We start from the raw sequence: 7,678 nt of genomic DNA on the forward strand, positions 1-7,678 counted from the left end.
TGCAGTCACAAATATCTCAGCTAACTTACAGTGGTTCCCTTTGTTCCCCATCAGCTCTCTGCCCTGTGCAGAAAATTCTGATGCGTCTTTAATCATTCTGTAGCCATTCTGTCTTACACACACACACACACACACACACACACACACACACACACAAACTGTGAAATGTGTGACCTTGTGATCTGAGAATTAATATTAGTAAGTTGGACTAGAAGGAAAGAACAAACCCGTGGTTGCCTAACAGTAGCTGCCCAGGGAAATCAGGATGGCGTGGCCAACTACAGCCAACAAAACAGAAGTCGTTTGCGACATTGCAGGTAGACACAAAGACACGAACGTGTTCAGCCGTGTTTCTGACACAGCACACACAAACCCATCATGAAAAGACCTCCCTCTGTGCTTAACCACACCCTCTGGGAAAACACTGGATGAACGATATGCGTCTCTCCATCCAAAGGAAACTTCTAGGAAGCCAGAATGCAGTCATGGAGTCCTGGGAAGCCGCATGTGCATTTTTTTCCTGCAGTGATCTGAAATGGGACATCCAAGTCAGGACCCGCAGCATCAACACTCAACAAGGTAGAAAGTCCTTCAACAATGACGTCGATCTTGAAGCCACACAGAGTAAAGAGGAGACTTGCTGAAGGCCAAGGGGCTGAAACACAGGGATTTTCTGGCGGTCCCGAACAAGCTCCAAATGAATGGATAATGAAGCAATGTCATTACAAGTGTCTTAGTTAGGGTTTCTTCTGCAGTGATGAAATACCATGTCCAACATCAGTTTAAGGAGGAAAGGGTTTATTTCATGTCACACTTCTAGGCAACAGTCCATGGCTTGCCTCATCAGCTTGCGATATATATATATATCGCCAAGGGCCACCAGCCTAGGTGCTGCACAGCCAACAGTGAGCTGGGCCCTCCCACATCAATCAATCAAGAGGGTGCAAATGCATCGCAGGTTTGCCTAGAGACCAGTCTGGGGTGAGCATCTTCCTAGTTGAAGTTCCCTCTTTCAGAATGACTTTCTCCTGTGTCAACTCGACATACACTCAATAGCGCAGAGGCATAACGGTGCATAGGGTATGAGTAGCACAGAGTTGGTTCAGCTCAGTCACTAGACATGTGACCAAAGAGACAAGAATAAAAGCCCACACAGCTCTCAAAGAATGCGTGCAGAGTCAATGTCCAGCCATTATAATGCATTACCTAAAACAGCACATTTTCAAAGGGATGAAAGAGGACCGCTTAAGAGCGCTTGCCGCTCTTGTAGAAGACCTGAGTTTGCTTCCTGGCAGCCACACAGGGACTTTGACTTCAGTACCGGAGGGTCTGACATTCTTTCTTGGGCTCCGTGGACATCATGCCTGCATGGGGTGCATACACGTCCACACAGGCAAAACACTCGTGTATATAAATTAAATAAATCTTTAAAAGGCAAATATTGTTTTAGTAAATACTTGTTTGCTGAAAGAATGGCATGACCCACAATAAGGAATAAAAGCAGTCATGAAAGTATAGACAAATATGTTTTTATTAAGATTTTAAGAACTTCTCTCTCTTCTCTCTCTCTCCTTTGTTGTTTGGAATGGGTGGGGGGGGGGGACTCTTAATTGTTCTTCCAGAAACTGCTCCCTGACGAACTGCTGGGTGCATGAAGATAACACCATGATGGTACGCATTGCTGCGGTGGTTCCATAGTCTTTTCTAGACGATGCAAGGACCACAATGACTTTGTATCGACAAAAAGGGGATTTTGGAATTTCCGCTGCAATTGTGGCCACCGTTACCATTTCTGCCACCGCAGCCGCTGCAGCAGAGTTTGCCGTTTCCCAAAATGCCCAGACCGCAGCTGTGGTAAATGAACGCTCAGAGAAAGTTAGCCAAGCTTTGGACCTCCAAATTAGTTTAAATACTGTCATTCAATTAGAATGTTGACTTTAAATCAACATTTCATCACCTTGTCATGTTAGTTCTGACAGATCTGCTCCCGATCCAAGCCTGGGCCAACCCTTGCCATTCCCTCCCTGGTGAGAGAGTCTCATCTCTTCCGAGAAAGAAGGGGAGACAGGCAGATGGGGGACTGCCCGTCTGTGAGACTTCTCAATAGGGGGAAGCATTTGTGGGGAGGACAAGAAGGGACTGAGGACTTCTTGTAACTCCGGCCTCTCTTATTCCCTGGGTCACCTTTCTCCAGCCATTTTTTCCCCTCCCCGCTGACGCAAATGCAATGGCCGTCCCAGGATTACCTCTTGTGTTGCTCATCTCTCCCGATAGGCTCTTCTCTCCTGCAGGTGATCAAAATATCTAATCTCACGTCTGAGACCTGGAAAACAGACTTCGAGCTGCCCACCAGACATTTCTCCCTAGGGGCTTGGAGACTTTCGTACACTTTATCTCAAGCCAAGTTCCAAAATGGAATTGTCCTAGATTCATTTCTGTCACTGACAAAAATGCCCTGACAAAGAGCAATAGGGATGTGGGTTTATTTGGCTTACAATTTCAGGCCACGGTCCGTCACTGCAGGAAAGTCAAGGCGGAGCCCAGGGTGCTAGTCATATCACACATCTGCAGTCAAGAGCACAGAGAAGAGAAGTTAGCCCCTCCCTCCCTCCCTACATTCCTGCCTCCTTCCTCCCTCCCTCCCTCCCTCTCTCCCTCCTACCCCTCCCTCCCTCCCTACATTCCTGCCTCCTTCCTCCCTCCCTCCCTCCCCCTCCCTCCTACCCCTCCCTCCCTCCCCTTCCGCTCTCCCTCCCCCCTCCCTCCCTCCTCCCTCCTTCCCTCCCTCCCTCCCTCTCTCCCTCCTTCCGTCTCCTCCCTCTCTCCCTCCCTCCTTCCCTCCCTACATTCCTGCCTCCTTCCTCCCTCCCTCTCTCCCTCCCTCCTTCCCTCCCTACATTCCTGCCTCCTTCCTTCCTCCCTCCCTCCCTCTCTCCCTCCTTCCCTCTCCTCCCTCCCTCCCTCCCTCCTTCCCTCCCTCCCCTCCTTCTCTTGCACTGTTCAGGAACTCCTGCCTAGGGATAGTGCTGCCCATTTGTTCACAAGATAATACTGAGGAGGGTCTTTTGGCTTACACACATGTACCTGTATGCACATTTACACACACCCGCAAGGGCGTGCGCGCGCGCGCACGCACACACACGCACGCACACGCACACACGCGCACACACGCACACACACACACACACACACATACACACGCATGCACGCACACTCAAAAACACATCCTCTTTCCTATCCCCAAATGAGCAGGCAGTTTGGGGCATTTTGTGCTGGTGTCATCAATGTAGTTTTGTTAACCAGCCGTGAGACTGCTAAATAATTAGAACATTCCAATTTTCTGGAGAAAACATAACAAGAATTAAAAATTTCCGAGCCATACTGTGCTTCTCCTTAAGGTAGATGCATGCTAAATTGTTGTTAAATGCCATCCCTAAACTGATGTAATGATGGGACAGAATGTCCTCTTTGTCACCTGCCAGCCATATGTGGTACACCATCCTTCCTTCCTTCCACGCTCATCAACAGCTTGCCCACCTGAATCCTCTATGCATTGCCTCTCTCTGTTGCAGCTTTGGAAAGAACCCAGCAGCACCTTGTCAGTCACCTTGGAAACCATGGACCAAGATGCCACGCAGACAGCTTGCAGGTGAGCCTTTTCAGGGGTGCGTTCCCATTCTGCATCTGTGTGGAGAAGGGTGTGGCTTGCATTCCGTTGCTGTCAGAAGGAAGGTGGAAATGTATTCGTGTTACAATTCACGGCGCCGCCAGCAAGAGCTACCACCACAACAAAGGAAGCTCGTTCTCTCTTCCTGCTCAGAGAATGATTTGTTTATTCATAGAGAGACAGGCATGCTAGGTAGAATATAAAAAGTGAAAGCCTGCAAAAGGATTTGAAAGTAGTGTTTGGAGTCTTTATATAATAAAGTTCGGTTCTCGATAGCACAGAAAGACGATGAAAAATCATCAAAGTGCAGAATGCAGTACTTTGGAGGTAAGAGAAGGTCAGGACGGATATGAGGCAACCCAGAGGGCTGGGAAGGGGAACACACTGTTGGATGGGTGAAATCAAGAACTAAGGCTCCACCCTAAGCACCACTCTACCGTGATTTGGGGATGGGTTGACCATCCCCCAAGGACTCCTATGTTGGAAACTTGCTCGCCAGAATGACAGCTTTGAGGTCGGGGGAATCTCTCAGACATGAGCCCCAGTGGGAGGGAATAAGGCCACTGGGGTTTCTCGCATCTGCTCTTGGAAGGAATCAATGCTGGTCCCGAGTGTCCCCAAAAAGAGTTGTTATCTGGTCTCATCACGTGGTCTGTCCCTCTGGTACATACCCTTGACATGACACATGTCTGCTGTGTCATAACGCAGTCTCAGAGAAAGCTAAGCATTGGGTGCCCTGCCTTGGACCGTCAGTCTCCAGAGCTGTGAGCTGAAGAAATCTCTCTTCTTCACAGAGTTCCCACATGCTGGTGTGTATTGATGGGGCAATAACAAAAATGCAGTGTGTCCTTTCCTGGGAGAGTTAGGACATAGTCAACTTGGGTCTTATCATCCCCCCCCGCCGTGTGTGTGTGTGTGTGTGTGTGTGTGTGCGCGCGCGCGCGCACGCGCGCTGACACATACATAAGTTTGCTTGATTGTGAAAATGTGTGTGCGCGCACATGCATGTTTGTGTGGTGTGAAGGTCCAAGGTAGAGTTGGGTAATTTTCTCAATTGCTCCCTGTCTTAAATATTGCATCGTGGTCTGTCTTTTGAACGTAGAGCTCACCAGCTTGTCCTGGGCATTCTCCATCCCCATCTCCCTAGAGATGGGGTTATAAGAGTACTGCCTTGCCTACCATCGTTGTGTGAGTGCTAGGATCTTAACTCTAGACTTCACACTTACATGGCAAGCGCTTTACCCACTGAGTGAGCATCTCCCCAGCAGGGGGATTATCTACATAACTCATTTTCTCTGAGTTACTGTGTAGTGTCTAGCCCAGCTGGGGGCACTGCCTTCAAGCCTGAGAGAAGGTCCAACATTGTCCTCATGGCCAGCAAAGCTGGCAGATCTGTCCAAGAGGGGCCGGCAGCACACAATCCAACGTCCAGTGGAAAGTTGTTTGTCCCATTCACAAACCACTAAAATGTCTCCATGGCATGATAACCATTCTTCTGGACGCCACCAAAGGGGAGGGGCTGTCTGTCTTTCAGGACCAAAGAGTAAGCTAGGAGAGCAGGGACACCTCCTGTCCACGGAAGTCCTACAAGCTGGAGCTGTCTTGTTACTGCTTGGTTCTGGCATCAGAATCCTATAGCCACTTCCAGCTCCACAAGCTAGCTGCCGAGCCTGAGTAGGCATATACCTTGCCAGGATGTTCTCCCCTTCTCTGGGTGGGGGCGATGGGGGAGAGGAGGGTGACAGGGGCATGGCGTATGAGATGTTGGTGGCATTCTAAGTGTTCTCTCGTCTGAAGGTGCCTGAGGCACACATGTGTACAGAGTGCCAGGAAGGAAGCTGGCCAACTTGGCTGTGGGCATGATCTTTCTAGTCTCCCAGAAAGGAAACTATTCACTGGTCTCTGCTTCTCCTTTTCTCCAAGTAATCGTCTCTGCTGTGCTTGTCCAAGAGATGGTACCAGATCAGCCTGGCTAATCTGCACATCCCTAAGTGTGCAGCTGACACCTCGGCTGCTGTGTAGACACAGGTCAGGGGCCATGTAGCCCTGCACAGGGGGCTCCTGCCTCTGGAAGTCATTTCTGTGGGAGGATGCTTAGGGTTTGGTTATCTTTGCGTCGTCCCTTGATAAAGGCATCTTAAGAATGAAGCCATTGGGGGAGATAATGCAAACAGGAGAACAGGGTTCTTCTAAGTAATGGCAATAGGAACAGCCAATCCTGCTATCGTTATTCGTTATGTACCAGAGTGTCTGTTAGGAAGCCTTGGTCCTACCCTCTGGAGAGTCTCATTCAGTAGAGCTGGGCGTGGTCTGGACTTCTTGCTACTTCGGAGATCCCAGGAGGTCCAATACTGAGGACGGAAGACTTGGTGCTGGCTGTCAGGGAGAGATCACAGTAAGACACGTCACTTAGAGTCCGTTTCTGAAGTCATGGGAGGGCTGTCCCACGGTGTGACTAGCTCTTTCCGATAATGACTTCAATGTGATGAAGGCCGAGATCCTGCGTTAGCATTTGAGTACTAGAAAACCATTTTTACCTGCCCTTTATGTTCACTCTGTGTCTGGCAGTGGTTGTTTCCTTCCTCTCTCAGCTAGTCTGCACGGATAACCAGTTCCTGCGTGTCCCTAGCCCAGCCAGGAAGAGCCTGGCCAGCCCCGACGGAACCGCACACCTACATGTTCCTCGTGAGCGCACAGGCTCTGTGCTGGTCGGCCACCAAGCTCCCCTTCCTGGGTTTTCTCTTTCAATTCATGATCTAGAGGAACAGAGCACATCTAGAACCTTCCTGGCAAATGTCTCACTTGCCTACAGATGGGACAGCATCTCCCCCACCCTGCCCACTTTTGGAGTTAACTCCAGAGGCATTGAGAGTGGAGTCTGGCTGGGGTCTGAATGTCACATCAGAAGATGAGGCTCATGCCCCAGCCAGCCCTGAGATGGGAACTCACTGGAAGGAAGATCACAGAATGACTTCACAGAAGGAAAGTGCCAGGAAGGCGTATTGATTCAACGTGAGCCCTGGAAATGGCTTTCCTCTGCTGGGTGGTGGGAAGTTCTCATGGGTAGACATATTGCTGCCTTGGCATGAGAGCACATCCTAACACCCTAAATAGCACAGCTTCTTTTAAAAACCCCTCTGGTGTCTGCCCACAGCACCCACACCCAGGAAATGGTGGGTGGGGTCTGTTTGCACCCACTGCGGTGAGATAGAATGAGTTCACTCGCTCAGGAGAAGGATATATACACAGGAAACGACTGTAAAACACAGAAGGAGCAGGGCTCCGTGGGATCATTCCATTCTCTCTGGCTTTCCCTTCTGTGGCTGGGGCCCTGCTGGGACCATACATATGCTGCTGCCCAGGCCCACATGGTGAGGCATTCCCAGCCTCCGCTAAAACGAAGCCCCTTCATCTGTTCTGTATCTCTGCCCCCTAACCTGGCATCTGAGGGCCAACATGTCCTAGACCCACAGTGGGCTCTCTGCAAGACCAGGAACTCCAGTTCTGAAGCTACCCCACCCAGACCTGCCTTCTCCTCCCTTCAGAACCGCCCTAGTCCTCAGCAGGGCCTGGGGAGTGGACTCTGTCGGATAAAGTTGACTCTGTAATGGGGTTCTGTTATCCTAAGAAGCCATAGGCAGCCATCACAACCCAGACTAAGATCCTTTATGCAAAGGCCTTTCCAGCATCCCCATTTTTGGGCATCCTTGCCTATGCCATCTGTTGGACAGCTGCTCCTACACAAGGAAATTCATGAGCGAGAGAGATTTTTGTTTAAAAAAAAAAATCTAGCCTAGTACTGAAAGCAAACAGCTTATAGAGAAGTCATGTTTCCTCCCACTCAGTGGCTTACCTGTGAAAATGTACACCGACTTTCCAAAGACAGATATACACAATGACGTGTTTGCCGACTCTCTCACTTTTGGAAGTGAGACCTGCCTGAAACCTTTGCTTTATCCCCTCTCGTGAGTCCGTGAGCTGAGGAGACCTCAGAAGTTTCTTCTGTTGTGT

At 49.9% G+C, this 7,678-nt stretch overlaps 1 long non-coding RNA gene across 1 annotated transcript; it reads right to left on the reverse strand.

The window, feature by feature from the left end:
* Window positions 1-1,572: 1,572 nt before the first annotated feature.
* LOC127236710 (uncharacterized) lies at window positions 1,573-3,703 on the reverse strand. The gene is made up of 3 exons (XR_007835782.1): window positions 3,608-3,703; window positions 2,496-2,565; window positions 1,573-2,285 (listed from the first exon to the last, which is right to left on the reverse strand). It is a non-coding gene; the product is annotated as an uncharacterized LOC127236710 (long non-coding RNA).
* Window positions 3,704-7,678: the final 3,975 nt, after the last annotated feature.

This window comes from Phodopus roborovskii, unplaced genomic scaffold (genome assembly GCF_943737965.1).
Source record: "Phodopus roborovskii unplaced genomic scaffold, PHOROB, whole genome shotgun sequence".
Lineage (NCBI taxonomy): Eukaryota > Metazoa > Chordata > Mammalia > Rodentia > Cricetidae > Phodopus > Phodopus roborovskii.